The sequence below is a fragment of the Aphis gossypii genome, chromosome X (assembly GCF_020184175.1).
Source record: "Aphis gossypii isolate Hap1 chromosome X, ASM2018417v2, whole genome shotgun sequence".
Classification (NCBI taxonomy): Eukaryota; Metazoa; Arthropoda; class Insecta; order Hemiptera; family Aphididae; genus Aphis; species Aphis gossypii.
In genome coordinates this window covers 13,767,914-13,787,980 of record NC_065533.1, presented here as the reverse complement: position 1 = coordinate 13,787,980, position 20,067 = coordinate 13,767,914, and the positions used below count along the sequence as shown (strand labels likewise).

The window sequence follows — 20,067 nt, the reverse complement described above, 5'->3', positions numbered from 1 at the left end:
CAAACTGGGAGTACCAGATATAGCCCACACAAATTATGCCATTTATTATAGTTGCCCAAGTACTCAAAAAACAAAAAAAAATATTTCATTTAATACTTAAAATACACTTGTGGATTATTTAAAAAAAAAAAACTATTTAGGGGGAAATTCATTTTTTTTCGCAAACTTTTAGAAAACGATAAACGTAGTTTTACATTATATTTTGTTTATTGTTTTATATGAAAACTTTTAAACAATAATTTTATATTTATTATGGCTTATTTTTGCAATGTAATATGATGTAATTTATCAGTCTTCCTCCCTCCAAAAAAATTATCGAAACCGCTGACTAAGTCCATGTCTTAAATTAGATTTTATAACACATAGTTAAGAATATTGAATATGATAGTCAAGAAAACAGTATTAATATAAATTAGTAACATCCGTTTATTTTAAACTTTCATGAACCTTGAGCGAAGTGGTTAGTCTATTGATTTTACAATGATCTATTTTAACTAAAAATACTACTATAAGGTAACTTAAAATTTTAACTATTTTGTATTTGTGTATGGTTTTTCTCGTTATTAAATTATGAAATTTTAACAATGTTGTATATTCTACATAAGGGTTTTTCCTAATCAGTAATTATTGTGAATTTTACTCGATCATTAATTCCATGAAATATATAAATGTATACAAGGTGATTATTTTGATGGAAAAACTAATTTACTTGAAAATCATTAACGTTTTAGGAAATATTTGGTTTACGTAATTTAAAGTAATTAATTAGGTTTGTAAAAAATACAAAGAATTTATATAAGAACTACGAATAAAAGGTATTTTTTGCATCATAGAAACAGAAATAAATATATATATATATTAATAACTGGGTTTCCAGTTTTTGTCACTATATCTACCTGTTATTAAGATCAATTTCATTTGAAATATTTTATGAAAACTAAACGAAACCGGAACAAATTTGTAGAAGATGTCAACAACGGAAAATCGATGTATAGATCTACTGTCGTTCCGGTATCGCAGTGGGAATGGTTATAGTATATTATATTTATATAGTATTACCGAAATAAATTGATATACATATAATATATATACGACACGGCGTTATTTACTTATAATACTCGTATAAAATATACTTTAGTGTATACATATATATATAGTACATACCTATAGTATAAAACGCCGTCGTTTCGTTTCGGTGTTTTATTGTTTGCAGACGGAAAAAAAACTGAGCACAATTCGACGCGCTTTAAACATTAAACAACACTATATATATACAGAGCGATTCACCAAGCATATTACGATCATCCCCCATACTAGGTTAGGTTATCCTTTAATAATGAGTTTATATTTTAAATTAAGAGTTTTGGAATGTTTAATACATTTAACTATTTAAGAACCATATATTTTACTCTTATTTGAATTTTATGCCATTTAAGCATTTAAGGTATGTCCTGTGGCGTTATAAACTTATTTTTTTTCAAACCACCCTTTTTTACTCTATATAAATGTTAAGTAGATATTTGTTTACGAAAATATTGGAATTGTATCTAAATAAAAGTATAGTTACCACGAGTTGTTAAAAGAGACCTTATTTATTTCCTAATTCTTTAAATACGTATTTTCTGTAAACCGATTGTAGATGAGAAATATACAAAGAAAATATTAATATATATATATATTATATTATGTATTTAAATTTAAAATAATAAACTTAAATGAAAAAGCATAGGTTGGAATAATGAAATGAAGTAAGTGAATTTTGCGATCAAATTTTCTCTAGTCATAAAGTTGTTATTTTTTTTATTTTTCTCAATAAAAAACAATCGAAGTATTTGGAAGATTCTCATTTAACACTTATATTTGTTTTAAATATCATGTGGTTATTATACGTGTGGTAACAAAATACGAATTTTTTTCAAGAATTTTCTTTGCATTAAAAATAGGTCTGATTCTATTGTTGATCGGTCGGCTATTGTTACATTTTCGTTTGAACACACTATTACAATTTGTCACGTCATGTTTAATGCTTTCTTGAAGTACGATAGTAAGTTATCGGTATAATATCATCAAATGTAACGGGTTTTCTGTCCCAAACACGACATTGGTTTTTGGTAGCGGTTTCCTTATTCGTTATTTGTGTAATATGTAGTCATGGATATAAATTTCATTTAATGATACATACACTAAACGTCTAAACTGAATTTTCTGACATACTAGGGGACGTCCATTTCTCAGATGTTTTTTAAAAACACTGAAATGTTTATAAATATAATATACTTGTATATATTATTATTATTATTGACTGTACAATTTGTTTATTAATTTTGTATTAAGTATAAAATGAAAATACGATATTTTATTTTTAGCGTAAAAGCTCCGTCTTTGCTTTTTTATTTAATTCAAATGTTTCAATGTTTCGTGAACTGAATCCTATGATTAAATATCAGCACAAAACCTAAAAAAATAAACGATTTTTTATTTATCAAAACAAAATTTAAATTCATATACAAATTCCTATTAAAAAAAATTAAACAAACATTGTGTGAACAAGACTTTAAGTTAAGTAGGTGTGGTACCTATTATTAATCATATTAACTTAAAAAGTGTATATCATTAAAACGATGGACAGTGAATTTATAAATCGTATTCATTGTGTCATGAATTAATAATTGTCGTCTGAACACATAATTCTAAAACTAAAATATCATTTAAAAATCTTACGCCGGGCTCTCGATATAAATATCATATAATAAACTCGTATTTAAATTTGACAATATCACTTTGAGATGACTTATAAATCGTAAGATTTTGCCTGCTGATTTAAAATTATTTTTCTAAAATTAACAACTATTATTAATTTAAAGAAGAATGTTTCCGCTATGCAAGGGTGCAACGCGCCAACGCGTTATACGCTTCGCACGCTCGTTAGGTTAACATCACTGGCGTATAATTGGGTATAACGATACCCATATTGATAACACCGTGTTGGCAGATCGGTTGTAATAACACGCACGATATAATATCGCGTGTAATATAATATCATATCACTCCGAGAGAGGACGAGGAGGCTGTGCCCGTACAAGAGGGCATATAAGCGATACGAGCCGCGTGTGCCGACGTTTTTATCTAAATACTGGCGGATAATTCCGACTTTTGAGCCGGGGAGCTCGGATTTAACGGTAAATTGCCGGGGGGGGGGGGTGGGGGTGAAATACGAATTTATATACACACACCCTAGGCCCCGTTGTTGTTATTACAATGTATACGATGTTATTATATCGTGTACGAGGAGAACGAAGCCTTCGACGGCGACGACGACGACGACGACGACTTGCGACTGCGACGACCTTAATACGCTGCGCCGCGCGTGTAATAATGACGACGACGACGAGCGGTCCGGCCATTATATTATATTGTCGTCGAAGAGGATACGTCGCGCACACCAGCGCAGATCAATTTGTGCGATAATCGTGAGAATAGGGCTTTGTGTAAACACCGACACGTGTGCGCGTCGCCCACCCCGCTGACCCTCCCCCCACATCCGATGTGTGTACGTACGTCGTATATAAACTGACGGTGTTTTGCAAAGCCCCAAAGTCTTCGGGTCTCGCCTACACTGCACGCGCGCGGCACACGTGCAGTATATGCATGTACGGAGAGAGGAGCTATCTCGGCGTCGGGCGCGCGTCAAATAATCTTCTTAACACCCCCCCCCCCCCGCAAAAACCCCCACCACCGGAGCACTTTTCGTATACACATTATTATAATAATATGTATTGCTATGATAGATACGACGATGAGATGGTGTGTATTATATGCGTATAATATTATAATATATAATTTTCAAGTCATGTGTAATAATAAGTATAATAATCGTCGTCATCGGAAATGCGAGGTCATAATATATTATAGGTATATACTTATATGATATTTTGATATCGTTAAATTATTATTGTAATATCGCCGATTTTCGTTTCACGCATTTTTTCCTCCCTAAAAGGCGTGTTTAACGTTTTTTTTACAGCACACACTGCACAGCCGCCTTTCATAAAATACTTGCGATATTATTGCGATTATATTTCATGAACGTTTTGTATATCTAAGTCGTATGACAGTCATGTACTTCAATAAGATGCGTGTACAACAAGTTTTGAATTAGAAAAAAATATCCATCCAGTATTATTTTTGTGTTTGTGAAAATGACTACAGACACGACGTTTGTCGATAGTTGTCGTTAATATAGATAATACTATTTTTATTATTTGCACGTTATTGTAAAAATATTGGAAATCCCAAAATAAAAGTATTTTATTTTCTGTGCTCATAACTGATTACAATAATAACAACAAAATGTTAAAGCAAAATGTAATGATTGATGGTAAATTTCACTGTGGGTTTTTTCACAACTGTTTTAGTCTAAACGTCAAGTATAAAAAGGTATGCAAGTGGGTAACGTTCTGCCGTACATTAGGTGTTCAATGGGTCACTATTATGCAAGGTGTATTAAATTTACGATAAACGGTTTTGGGGAAACCGCGGTCTGTTAGCCTATAATAGTGGTTCTTAACTGGTGTTCCGCAGAACGCATGACGTGTTTCCTGGACATAGAAAAACTGGTCCGTCAAAATTCAACATTTTTAAATTATTTTTTTAATTATTTAAAATTGCAGTTTAAAATTGTATTTATTAATTTTATTATTTTTCAATGATTTATATTATGTGTTTTATTTTACAGCAGTGTTCCACAAAAATCATATGAAATATTTAGAGTACCGTTATTCGAAAAATATGAAGAACCACTGACTATAATATCACTAGGTGGTAAGTAATTTTTAACAATATTAGCTATTATAACCATTTATTAATTTTAAGTATTACAGTAGGTTAATTTATTTTTTATTTGGATAATGTAGTATTTAACATTATAATAATAGGTATATATTTATATTATTATATTATAAAAATTATATAACTCGAAATTTAATTTTATCTTTCTGTAATCCGCATAACAGAAAAAAAATTGATTCATAATATTAATATGTTTAAATTATAACAAAATCGTTATTTATCGTTTATAACTTATTTTATTCCAATTTGAAATTCAACATTTATAAAAAATAATTGCCTTTCTATTATGTATATTAGACTTTATGGTTAAATATGAACTATTTATTTAGGCATTTTTATGAATTCCTAACTGCAAAATAGTTGGCAATTTTTTGCGATGTTGACGAATTTCGTTAAAATTCTAATTTAAAATGCATTTAAACATTTTGACCATCTAATTTAATGTTTTTATATTGATATGAAAAAATACAAATAACTCAAATAAGTCAAAATATTTTGAAAATTATATTATAATTTAAATACTTGGTGAAAATTTCAAGTTTCTGTGGTTATTCGTTTCTAAGTTATAACAAAATTAAGAAATTGATTAAGTTAAAATCTTTAACGTATAAATACTAAAATTTCCCGTTTTTCCTTAATTTTTTGTTTATTTTTTCCCGATAATAATTATATATATAAAAAAATACTGTCAACTTTTAGTTTGGAACTATTTAAAGTACAAACTAGATTTAATTTTTTATTCTCAATGTTAAAATCATAGTATTTATACAAATACTTTATTAATTGATACCTATTTATTTTTATAATCTATCAAATAATTCAAATAGTTGTTCAATTCTGTACAATAAAAATAAAATCAAGTAGATTTTGTCCAAATAATCATACTTACTATTTATATCGTTTTTATCATTATTTTACTTTTCAATGATATAAATAAAATAAGGAACAAGTTCAACAATATATTATATCAATGATGCGATGGTATTACTTTTATACGTAGTACTTATATCAATGTGACTTAAAATCTTTTAATAATTTGCAGTCTTAGAGTTTTTATTTTAAAATTCTTTTTCTTATAACTCGACATTAAATAATATATACATATATTAGTAGATCAAATTCATTTCAACTTAAGATAAAAAAATTCACGGAATTCAAATTTTTATTAAAAATAGAAATGAAAATCCATTTCGTTTCTATTTTTGCGTGAATAAACTACACTTCTATACACACTACACTATATACATATATTATACGACATAATAAAATATGTGCGCAATACGAAATGCAATTGTCCGCTAAGAATTTAAAATGTATCTAGCTCTAGCCTTTATGGACTTTTGCTCTTGTGTATGTATATTGTATATATAAAAATAAAAGAAAAACTTTTACGTTTTGAAATAATTGTTCACTGTGCGCAGCTCGGAATTATATTAAATTAAAAATAACGCTAAAAGTATTTTACTTTGATCTCCAAACAGGATAATATTGGAATGCTTAAACGAATAGATAACTCGACGAGTTAGATTAGTTATATTTTATGAATAGCCGAATAAATTTATTATGAAAAACACGAACGAAAATTTTTAAATATAAAATTTAAAATTTTATAAATTATATTATTGTATTAGACCATTTAAATATTCATAGAATCGTATCTCACTTGGAGTAATAGTCTACTTCTACTACTCTAATGGTCATTTTATTATGAGCACATAATACCACGCGGTAACCATAAAAATAATCACACTTGAAACTATCGACGTGAGATTTGTGATCACAATATTTATTGTATCATTGAAATGCAACAGAGAAATTTCATTGTACCTAATAGGTATTTTGAAATACAGAAAAAAATAATCCACGACTGTGCTGTACCTGAATAGCCTATCTAAAACGCCGTGTGATAATAATTAGGTACGTTTATTTATTGAACCAAGTGCAGCCTTAGCATGTTTTACATTCTGCACTGAATATCTACTTCAGAGATTAGGTATACAGAATTTTTAGTTTTTAATAGAACACATTTTTTAAAGTATTCATTGTACGGCTTATCAAATAATATCGAGTCCAATAGCATTGCATACTATTTTAACTATACGTTGAACTAATAGACCACAGGGGAAATACGATAGATCGAACCCAGTCGATAAAAAATTGAATGTTTTCATGTTAAAAATTAATTGGTTTTCGGAAAAGACAAATATTTATTTAAGTGATAAAGATGCCATTTGTTTTAAGTACGATTTTTATTGACATTAATTTATTATTGACACATTAAAATTAGATGTTGTTTTAAAAGTTTGATTTGTACATTTTTGATCGGTAGAGGTGTAGTTATTTAGTTAATGTGCTTTTGAAGATTTTCATTTTAACCTCCGTAAATGAAGTATACAATTTGCTACTGTTGAAAATAAGGAAACTGATAAGTCAGAGATTATGTGTTTCTAGGTACAATAAACAATGTAGATATTAATATTTTACACTTAAAGTAGTTGCTCAACTTATAAATATCAATTACAATGAGGCAATATTGTACCACGTAATAAATATCATAATAAAAATATAAAATATATACATATTTTGAAATATTTAAAAAATTTTGTTAGGTTGTTGCAAAATGTATTTATTTATACACGAGTGGGTGGGTACATTAATTAATACATTGAAAACGACAGATGAAATTATTATCGTTGTTCATGAGACTGTGGAATCGGAAAAGTTAAAACTATTTGTGTAATTTAATGTATAACTTTTTAACCCTTTGCTAAAGGGTTTTCCTTAGAGCGACTTTCTCTGACGATTAAATCGTTGAAAATACTCGACAGGGATTTTATTTTATCGATGAAAAAGCAAATAACTCCAAAACATTTATTTGACGGTTTCTTTTGCACTACCATACAATATCATTAGTATAATTTTATATTTTACAGCATATTTGAGTAATCGAGATAATATAATATGCATCTATCGACTAAAATTTTAACTAGAAAATCATATGTTCATACTATACACGTTTCCTTGAATATAAAAATATGTACAAATAATTGGTATGCAATGTATACTATGCATAAATGTATTTTAACGTTTATAGTTTTTTTTACTTTTGGTAGTATCAATGGTTGGGTGCAGAGATTATAGATTAAGTATACCTATAGTAAGGAAATACATCCAAATACCATATTTTAAAATATTTATATATTTTATATCATATAAGGAGTATTCCGAGAAGATACAGGCTTTAATATTTTAATAATTACTACTTTTTTACTATTAATTATTAATAAGATGATTTTTTTGAACATTTTGTCACGCCTTATAAGTTATAATAGAAATTTATTGTGTTATTATACCTTATGTACTTAGGATAATATTATTCTTTAATAATGGTCTCGTATAAAATTCTTAAGTACCTATATATTATTGTAAAATATTTAGTCAAGTAGTATCCTAAATACACGAAGTTTAATAAGTTTAAAAATAATAATTCTAAAACTACACGTTTGAATATAGATTAAAGTTAGGTCATTTTCAAAAACCATCATATTATATTAATATGATTTATAATATTTAAGAAAAAAAAAATCAAGATATATAGTTACTAGGTTGTAAATAGTAAGTATTTAATTAACATCGTCATTGAGTAGGTAACTGTAATAAATTAAATTTATAATGAATCCTGAATTATAATCATAGTATAATATATTTCATATAATGCAATATTTTTATTAATTATTAAGTTTACAATTTTGATAATGTGACTTGTCATGTTGAATAGTAAAATATAAAAATATGTAAAAGTTTCAAGTCCATATGATTAATAGATTAATATGTGTAATATATATATATTAATTAGATAAAACGATAACTTAAATGAAGTATTTTCATTTAAATATACGATTTTGTCAAAATTTGATCTCAAAATGTTTATGAAATAAATGTGCAAATGTATTTTTTGCTTAGATTTTTATAAAAATAAATAATTAATAACCTTGTATTAAATTTTGAAATCTTATCTATTGGAATTAATTTTTTTTTCAATTTTAATTACTATATACATAATAAAACTAATACATTTTTCTGATTTTTACAAATCTTTCCAAATTTCAAACACTCACAAAATTAATTTTTATTACAATATTATTGTCATCAATATATTTTTTAAAACTACTTTACAAACTTATGTTTGAAGGTTATTGTTTTATGATTATTTTTATCTAATTTTTCTATTAAAATTAAATAAGAAAATTTTAAATATATTTTATAAATAGCATAAAATATAATTTTTAAATTATAATTTATACAATAATGAAACTATTTCAACATTTTTACGATTAATATTTTTAGAACTACAGCAAAATATAAAACTTTTCTTGTAGAAAAATAATTATTTTACGTGTTAATATATACTAATATTTAGTCCAAAGTTGAAATGTAATGACTTATAAAAAATGATTGTGGGTTTGCTAAACTTTTATTTTAAAAAAATTTCTAAAAAAAAAATCGTATTAAGAATTATTGAGCATTACATTGTTAAGCTTTTTTCAAACTTATTGTTTATAAATCAAAATAACTAAAAAAGTAAAAAATATAAAATGTCCATTAATTTTATAAAAAACATATCAATAGCAAAGGCTAATATGAATATATTATTTGGTAAAAATTACAACATTTATTCATTTTTCAATTGAATAATAAAATCATTTTTGTCTAAAACTAGGTTTGCGCTATAATTTATTTTTTATTTAATTTATTAAAATAACACTGGAGATTTTTACTTTAAAAGAATACCATATAATGAACCAGATAATAACCCTATAATTTTTATAAGAACCACCTTAAAATCGAAATATTGAAGTATTTTTATTGCTCTAAATACGGATAACAGATACAAAATAAAAAAAATAAAGCAACTCATCGTTTTAAAACCAATATTCATTCAATAGTTCACTCAAATTCTAAAAGAGTGTTTTTCTTTTGTATTAACATACAAATACTTGTAATACTTGTATTTCACTACAAGAGATTATTTTAATTATATACGTTTATTGTTGTTAATGCACACTATTATTGACGCATTGAAATAATCGCCATAATAACTTATAACTGTCTTCGTTGAAAAAAAGGAATTTTACTTAATTAAAAAATGTATATAAAAAATAGTTTTATTATAATAATTTATAAAATGGAAATACCATTGTCCTGCAAGTTTTGAGCATTCATTGAGTATTCTATATAAAAAAAAAAAACGTCGAAGAGGACGCTAATTACATGGTTTCATAAATATATAGGAACCGAGTCCCTTGTTTGCGACCATCTCATGCACTTAAACTCTGAGTCGTTTTGACAGTCCCCCAACAATTTTAATTAAAAAAAAAAAAAAAACAGATACATATATATTTATTTAATACACCACCCTTTTACAACAAAAATGTATTGTGCATTCAATTATTGAAGACCAAATTCGACTTCACTGTATCCTATATTATATTGTACGTTTAAAAATACTTACAATCATTTTATTTTCTTATCATTATGTGGACTATTATTGTAGTAGTTGTGAACTGTATTTGTTATTCAATAGTAATCGCTATTAAAAAGTTCTTAAAGTTCAACTGTGATAAACAGATAACGAATTTACGTGTATACATCGTACTATCCGTCTACTTCCCATGCTATAGTTATAATAAATTCTGGTACAAATGTACAATTGTACAAAAATTATTGTATTTTTTTATATTTTAATTTCAAAATGATCTATAAACATTTTAAAATAATCATTATATTTTACATTGTTACAACTCACTTTAACATAATTAAACATCAATAAAAACCTACACGATATCCTCCTAATATTATGATCTTGTTTTAAAGACGATGTCGAAGACCCGTGCGAAATGTAGATAAAACGTTATCTTAAAGTAAAATCACTTACTACAAAAAATAATTATAGAGGATAATATTTTCGAGTGTCTGAAATATTTGTTTTGTATTTTATTATATATTATTTGATATTGTATTGGACTTTGAAATAAAAAAAATGTTTGTTAATTTAAATGGTTATTAAATTGCATTGTGATAAATGATAATATTTTGAAAAATTGAAATTTCATATTTTGTTCGATATAATTGGCCAATCTCGAACGCTAATGGTACCAAACGTGGGTCACTGAGAGAAAAAATAAATCAGTAAACACTACGGTAAATTTAGTGCGCTGACGTCCATTCTTCTCATAAGATGATAATAACTTTTTCGGATATCCGTATCGGTCTCCCAGCTGCACAACTAGTGCGGTAGCTATATACATGTTTATAAAATATGTTTATGAGTTGATGACTAAGACGATGATGATGACGATAATCATAACAGTGAAATAGCTGTACGCTCGGGCTCCGCGAGTAAGGGTTTTTATTTATTTTTTTGAAACTCGCGTGTCATAAACGACGATCGTATTATATTATTATTATTATTATTATGATTATCATCATTTCCAACTGTATAATATACGGAATGTTTATGCGTACTATATAATATAACGCTATATTATTGTGTAATAATAATAATATGAATATACGCGGCGGCGATGTATATAATATAATGTATATTATAATATACACACAAGCACGTTAACGGGCGCGAGCTCTCGCAAACGAGTCGGACGCGCGTGTAATAGCGTGAGAAAAAATTAACCGCGTGCGTTGTTGATGTTATCGCCGCCGCGGAGCTTATATACCTACCTCTCTACTGTTGCTCCGTTCGTCCTTCTCCTGTATACGATTTTTATTTATCTTCTGTGCATAATAACACACACACACACACACACGCACACTGTGATTATTATTATTATTAACATACACTCTTACCATATCATGTGCCCGTATTTATTAATATATAATATACCGACCGACGACGACAACTATTGTGTATGTATGTGTGTGTGTGTGTATTTTTTACTTGTAAATAATAATAATAAAAAAAATTCATAACTCGATTTTAAGGCGATATGACGAGCGGCGCGCGGCACAAGGACTGGGACAGGCGCATTCTTAAAAACGATTCTTCTTCTCCGCCAAACGGATATTTCTTTGATATTTATTTTCAATCTTCTCGTATATACCTATATATGATATGCATAATAATATATTATAATGCGATATTTCTGTTGAAACGTCATAAATAAAAATATTAAACATATTATTATTATAATAATATTCCGACCGGAGTACGCCGTGACCGAGTTCCGAATCTCGTTTAGTCGGGTCCCGAAATATTTCAGACATTTGAAACCGAAACCCACAGGTACGTATATATAACGCGTGTGTATAATACTCAATCGTTGCCGCTGCCGTTGCCGTCACTACTGATGACGAACTCCCGCAGCCGACTGTATTATTACGTGAGCGAAAATTATAATAATAATATATTATGCGATACAGGGCGATTCGTCTGTTTGCAGTCGTTATGATACCGAAATCGTTACATTTGAAAATATCAAAATTTCCTTATATATAGATTATAGGTACACGCTCAATATACATAGAGCTTTGTGTAAACTTAGAAATGCGTTTATTATTATTCAAGTGTAATGGGCAAACAAAAAAATTTCCCGAAAATTATCAACGTTTTTAAAACGTAATAATTTTTATTGATTTTCAAGTTTTCTTTTTTATTATAATAGTCTACATATTCGTTTTATATTATCAAACAAACTATTTATGCTTATGATTTCAAACAATTATAATAGTTATAACTCATGAGTACCTATTTAAAGTTTTGATGAGCATTACTCATTGAGCTGATATTTTGCCGAGTACTGTTCAACCTTACTCGATCGTGGTTCTAAACTTTGATTACATATCTAATTCATAACTACGAGTAATTAGTCATGCATAATATACTCTTTTCGTGTTTATATTTAGATAAAACAATTGAATAAACGATAAATAAATAAATAATACAAATTTTATTTTTCATAAATGTTCTGGTGTTATGACGTCTTTAAATTACCAAAAAAAATGGTTTAGTCGTTAAATTTTTTTGCTAAAATTAATATTTTTCTTAAAACGAATCACTCTGTATAGATACGTATACAAACTGTATAACGTGACAGACGATATAATGGTATGGGAAACTCTATTGTTTGTATTATTATTATTATTATTATTATTGTTGTTGTTGTTTTACTGTATAGTCTTTGCGAAATACCGTGGGTGGAGTCGGGTTGCTCAGGCATTTGTCGCGAGTGTGGAACGTGTTTTTTTGTCGTGTATTCATTTCGTTTCTGTAAAATAAAACGATGGATATTATGGGTAATACTGCGAAGTTTTTTGTATTGTCGCCCGTGTAACGTGTACATACGAGCTTAACGGCAGTTAGCTAGAATAGTCCGGCCGCAGTTTTCGGTGTGTGTGTGTGTATTATATATATATGTATATGTATACTCGCCACGCCGCGCCGTACAGGAGCGAACTGCAAACGTCCCGCGGGAATATTTTGCGAGAGAAGAGCCGAAATAATAGTAATAATAATAATAATAATAATAAAAAAATACCATTTGGCCGTTTTCGTGCGTATATAGATATTGCAGCCCACACGCCCGTGTAAGGGTAACGAGAAAAAGAGGGGGAAAAAGTATTCGAGTGTTTTATAAAATCACTTATATGTGATGTGATGTGTGTGAGTGAGTTTGTGTTTACGTCCCGGCGAAAAGCGTGGGGAAAAAAAGGAAATCAAAGAATTTTGCTTTATACGCACAAATAGTATGTATCTGTATAATATATATATATTGTGTGTGTGTGTGTGTGTGTGTGTGTGTGTGTGTATGTCTATCGTTCTTGGATCTATGATGTTTGTGTTGGTCGGTTGGGGGTAACGAGTGAACCGAATACGATACGGTATATGTAATATGTTGTATGTATATATAGGTCTACATATCCAGTGGCTATGGTATAACAAAAAAAATTCGAGACACGTTCATCCCTAGTGGCCAATGTCCATACGAGGAGTTCTTAAAACTCCCTGTACGGCCTGAGTCTCGTTCCATCCGTTCAACAACCCCCTCAATCGCACTCTCTTTCTCTCACTCACACGCATACTCAAACATCACTCTCTCTCTTTCTCTGTACACATATAGTATAGTCGTTCACATTATATTACATTATATAAGTTATACCGTTGGACTAGGTAGGTCTTATCGAGTAATAATACATCATCATTGAAATAATTGTGTATACTATATTAAGCAATAAGTATATATATATAGTGACCTATGATTTACCAACATTGTAAACGTTGAAATAATATCACTCTAAGCAGTCTAAACTATGTATATTAGTCATGATAATTTTTGTCGTTAACTACTCACTATTATGACAACTATTAACGTTTTTGAAAATATTGTTTTACATTGTAGTTCCTATAGTATAATAAGAAGATACAATTTTTATAAAAAAAATTCCAGTTCTTACTATTTTTTATATCGTTATATATATTTTTCAATTAGTTTTTTACTATTTCATTTACGATAACATACATTTTTAATTTCGTATTTCAAAATAGAATATTATTTGTAGTATTTGTTATTATTTTTTTTATATACCTTATAATCAAATTTCGAATGTGTATAGTAAATTATAAGTTAAAAATATTTAAAGTTATGATCGACGAAGTAGTGAATCAACATTTCGCGGGGTTTCTCGGTGTCTCATCATTCTGCTAATCTAAACATTAAATACCTATAAATCATAGACTATACGTTCAAAACTCCAAAATATGAATTAAGTGAAAAAATGGTGCACGGTATGGGATTATAACCCGTGACCCACAGGGCTTAAGTGCCGTCTTGTAACAATAAGTCACCATGTTTATTAATTAAACCTCCATATTCTTCTATTTGGGCCAGAGTGGTAGTGTGTACTGTGTACGGATGAGGAGAAGCGCTGACGCTGGGGCCGTGTCACGTTGTCCCTGGCCAGAATAATATTATAATATTGTCATTTATTACTCATTTGGAAATGTGAATATTATATCTCAGACGATCGTGAAATCATAAATTTTAAGTCATTGTATGCGAGTAAATAAAATAAATCTTGTTTTGAATCGATATTTTTGAATTAATTGATAACACACTTAAAGATAAATTATTATTCTTCTATCGTTGCTCAATGTAAATCGATTCCAGATTCTAGTTTTCAGTCATATTTATATGAAAATTATTCGAATAAAAATGTAAACCACTATAAGTACTATCCGAAAATAATTGTGTTTGTTTTAAACCATTACATTTAGATAAGATAATATACATATCTAAAAACTATAAGTGGATGCTATACGTTGGATATGAAAAAATTTGATAAGTTTGTATGCGCAGTTGATTTTAATAATAATATAATATATACAATATACATATACGTATATAAATTGTAAATTAACAATTCAATTCGTGGAAATACTTAAATGAAAATTCTGAAGTCATGAAATTACTACTATTAAAATTTATAAAATACGTTTTTTTTTTTAATTTATAATTATGTACCTATTTCAATATATTTAAAAACGTATTGTTTGATACGTACACAAGAAAAAAGAGTAAATAAAACTAAAAAAAATGTCCATAAAAATAATATTAATCACAAGAATACAAACATTTTCGAGGATTTCATTATTTTAATAGGTATGAATAAATAACCATAAATGCACAGGTACCATATTATTATAATAATAGAATACAGTATGAAGTTTATAAGTTTTAATAATTTATATCCACTGTATCACTCGACACACGTAATAATTTATACAGGCCGTTAAAAAAAATTATATTTAATAGTATTTTTAACCATTTTATAATAACACATTACACCATTTATCATTTATATATATATACATACATATTTTTTGATGCCATATATTACTCCAAAGTAGATAAAGTGATAATATTATTTTATTAACGTTTTCTTGCTGTTTTTTGGGGATTCACTTTAAAATTTTAAACGTATACACTACTACTATTATACGTACATACTACTTTTATGGAAAGTTTATGGATTTCGAGTCACTTTCGTAAATTTTGATTAAAATTTTTAGTATCCGTGCTCATGCAGTCGTTGTTTTACTTACTACAGGTATGTGTCTACAGCCATGTATGTAAAAACATATATAAAATCAGTGGGAGGAGTTAATAAAATAATTACAATTAATAAATTCCACATTTGGGGGGGGGGGAGTAAAGGTTAATCATAAACTTCATCCCTGTATACGTGCTTGGGTATGTATAAAAATCATATTTATAGGTGCAGTAGATATAATATACAGATGATACGTATTCATCTATTATATTTATATGGTCGAACTGGTCTGTTTGTCGATGCGTTCAATGTTAATTGAACGTTTTGATGACACAATATACTTTATAATTAAAATAATAAACAAAATAGGTAATTGCCGTTCACAAACAATGTAGAAATTAACACTAAAATGAAAAATAATGACTAAAATGCACAAAAAATAACGACTATCTAAAAAACTTCAAACATGATTTATTTAAAATTTAAATTATTTTAGTTTTGAAATATAAAATAAATCTCAATAAATATTATTAATGTAATTTATGGTACTCAATATTTTTATCGCGCATAAAAACCATCTTCAGTTACAATCAACTATAACTACGTATTATAATGAGAGGTATCATATCATCACCATCGCTGATAATAACTTGATGACATTCATATACCTGATATAGTACAGATACATATTATAATTAATATTTTTTAAAAATTATTACTTAAATTTGTAATAACAATAAAATTATAAATTAAATTAATTGAAAAATCTATATAAAAAAAAAAAACAACAACTATTTAAATATTTTTTGAATACATTGTGTTGTGAATAAGTAGGTACATCAAATTATAGATACTATACTCGTATTACACATTTTTTTTTAACTCAAAAATTGATAGAAGATGGGCGTGTAGTCCTATCAAATATACCGGTCTGTGTATAATGTAAATACTATTCAATTTAATACGTTTCAGTATTTCATCGTACGAGTACATATACGCAATAATAAATATTGACATAAGAGTATTATATACTATTTTATTATAGTTCATAAAGCGCTATCTAGTTTTTTCTTTTATCTAGCGTACCATCATATTATTTATTATTATTGTATGTAGCTGTAGTGATGCATGGCTACATTTTATTACGTTATTTTATGTGAACATGTGTTATTATACATATTACATATATACATTTATTGTACTACATAATAAACACAATCACGAAAAACTTACCAAAAAGAAAAATATGACAACCATGCAGTAAGCAAAAATATCGGAACGAGAAAGATATTTTTTCAAACAATCGAATATATTAACCGCATCGAGTTCTTTTGAACGTTTGTAATTTTCGGTTATTTCTATCGTCTTGCTGTATTTTACATACTACATAATAATATATGATGAAAAGTAACGGGTTTTTGTTTTAGATAGGTATAAATTAATATTGTATATCTTATTATTATCTCCACCCCAAAAATTTAAGGTATAGTTTTCGTTATAGATTCTAGTAAGACGGTACTTTCTAGAACAGATGACGTATAACCATAAATCGAGTATACTTTATTTAGTAAGATATTTATTAATTGCAGTAGTGCTATTATTATCTGTATCGGATATTCGGATCACTGTGAATCATCCGTGGGAACAATAATAATTGGTTCACAGAATAATGATTAATGATTAATCGTTGAGTGAAAACTTTTTAAAAATCTTTTTAGTAAGTTTTACACAAAATGTAATAAAATAAATTTCGTTTTAAATTACACAAGTATTATACCTACATATTTTCATGTTTTTATCTATGAAATAATCCTTACTTAGTATAATAAAATGAACATGGTGACTAAAAAATTAAAAAATTTTGTTTGGTGATAGATTATTATGATGATCAATAATTATCGTACCATCACTGATCAGTGAGGAATAATTTCCCGCAATCGATATACCGAATATTGTTCTCGACCAATTCACCGGATACCATTTATAGTCGCTATTTAGTTTGCTATAGTACTCGTATTGTAACTTGTAACCGTGCTGGAAAACGATCAAAAGGCTGTAGCTACACTTTTCACTGTATATACAAACGAATAACGCGTATAAAAACACTATAAATGTTATTACGAAAACGCGCTCCTAACATGCAATTATATAGTCTCTTGAAAATCTTTACACGCCAGGATTACAATTATATAATTATACGTATTATAATGTAATGAAATTGCCTGTTCAAAGTAAACTTTGACCGTAGTAAATTGGGCATTGTATATTAAACTATACGCGTTCTGTATAGAAAAAGAAAAAAACGCCGTTTGATTATATTACCAACTTTAACGAGATACCTATACAATGTTTCCCGTCAATTTAGTGCGTATTGACTGAATGGCGCTGCGTAGTGCTTACGCGTGTTTGTATAAAATAATGGTACAACACAATATACCTAATAATATTAATAGTTTAATCATTAACGACTAATAATCTGAAACCATCGATGATGATTTTTCTGTTGATAAGGCGTACGGCGCACCTATATCAAACTTGCAATTAACCTATATCGATTAAAATATGTCATCTTAACTCCACTTACATATTTTATAATCTCTAAAATCGGGAATAAATTAAGGGACACGTCGTCTGGCCTAATGACTGTATTAATATAGAAGACGTGTCGAGTGCGTTTTAGAATTTGGGAGGATAACTGCAGGATAGGGTTATGTACTTATTGGTGTACTTGTATACAAAATGTCATAGTAAAAAAAAATTGTAAGTATAACTAGGTAGTGACAAGGAAAAAATGTCGTTTCGATACTTCATATTTTTTCAAACAAATAGTGATACCAAATTTGTATTTATTTGTTTATATTTTATGCTTGTAATAACAATATGATGATTGTATGTATGCGTTGGATTAAAAAATAAAAGCCATGATATAAATACGCATTAAAATAATAACGATTAAAATTTATTACACGCTTCAATTTTTTAATTATATTATTATGATCAAAATGTCATACTATCATAATTTTGATAATGCAAAAACCATCGTAGAAATTTTATATAGTCTGAACAATGTATTATTTTCCAATTCCATAATGCTCGGGAAATTTACTCGCTGCTCGAATGCGCGCGTTACTTAATATTAAATAATAATTAATTAAAAAATGTGGAGACGACAAACCGTTCATTAAATGGTCCAAATATAATATTACAATCGAATTCACATTATGCCATGCCATAGGTAAATATCGTTAACAATTTATTTTTATTTTTATTATTAAACATATACACATAATAAAATAATAAAATAAAAGTAAAGTAAAATTAAATCGATTCTAGACGCGCAAATTGTATATATATATTTATCGAGTTTTGTTTATACCCAGTTATTTTCTTTTCATTTGATCGTGTTTCTTTTTTTATTTTATGAAACGATAACGATGACCGTTCTCGCTGTCCCTTTTTTGTTTGTTTTTTTTTTTTATATATAATACGCGTTAAAACGACCGATACAAACTTTATTAATTCCGATTTTCCTCCAGCGTTCAGCTTTTTTTATTACTTTTTCTTCATCCTTTTTTAATGTTATATTAAAACGCGTATATACGTTTTTAATTTTGTACGTTTTCGACTCGTCTCTCTCCGTCTTCCGCCTCCACCACGTCTCCCGCCCCGCTACCGCATCCCGTCCCCGCCGCCCCTTCGATCGACGCCCCCCCCACCGCTGCCAGATATATACTTTTTACTTTTTATTTTTTATATTCATCGTTCAGTTAGTTTATGCAAGGCTCAACGGATCCGATTAACAAAGTGTTTTCATCCCCTCTGTATATACATGTATATATTATAATATATATATTCTCGGTATTACCGAGACCGTGGGGTGGCGGGGCGGGCGCGGTATGGCCTTAAGCCGAACGGAATCAAATTTATTATGTTTTTAAAAATGTCAATGTTTTATATTCGCGGCATTATTATTCGCTCGCGCCAGCGCAATAACTTACGTGATACGATAATGAAATCGAGAGATTACACGCGTCGCGCTGGCGGGCCGTGTGGGACGGAGGGGTGTAAGTGTTTCGGAAGAAATAGTATCGGCGAAGGGTGCGAAAAAAAAAACAAATAAATCCGCCCTTTTAATTCTTTACCGTTAAAATGCAT

General features: G+C 28.1%; 1 long non-coding RNA gene across 1 annotated transcript in view; it reads left to right on the top strand.

Moving 5' to 3' along the window:
* The first annotated feature begins 4,508 nt into the window (after positions 1–4,508).
* The window catches only part of LOC114120549 (uncharacterized), a 36,525-nt gene continuing 20,966 nt past the window's right edge, over positions 4,509–20,067 (top strand). The window contains exon 1 of the long non-coding RNA XR_003592125.2: positions 4,509–4,821. This is a non-coding gene — a long non-coding RNA (uncharacterized LOC114120549). The remainder of the gene's footprint in view (positions 4,822–20,067) is intronic.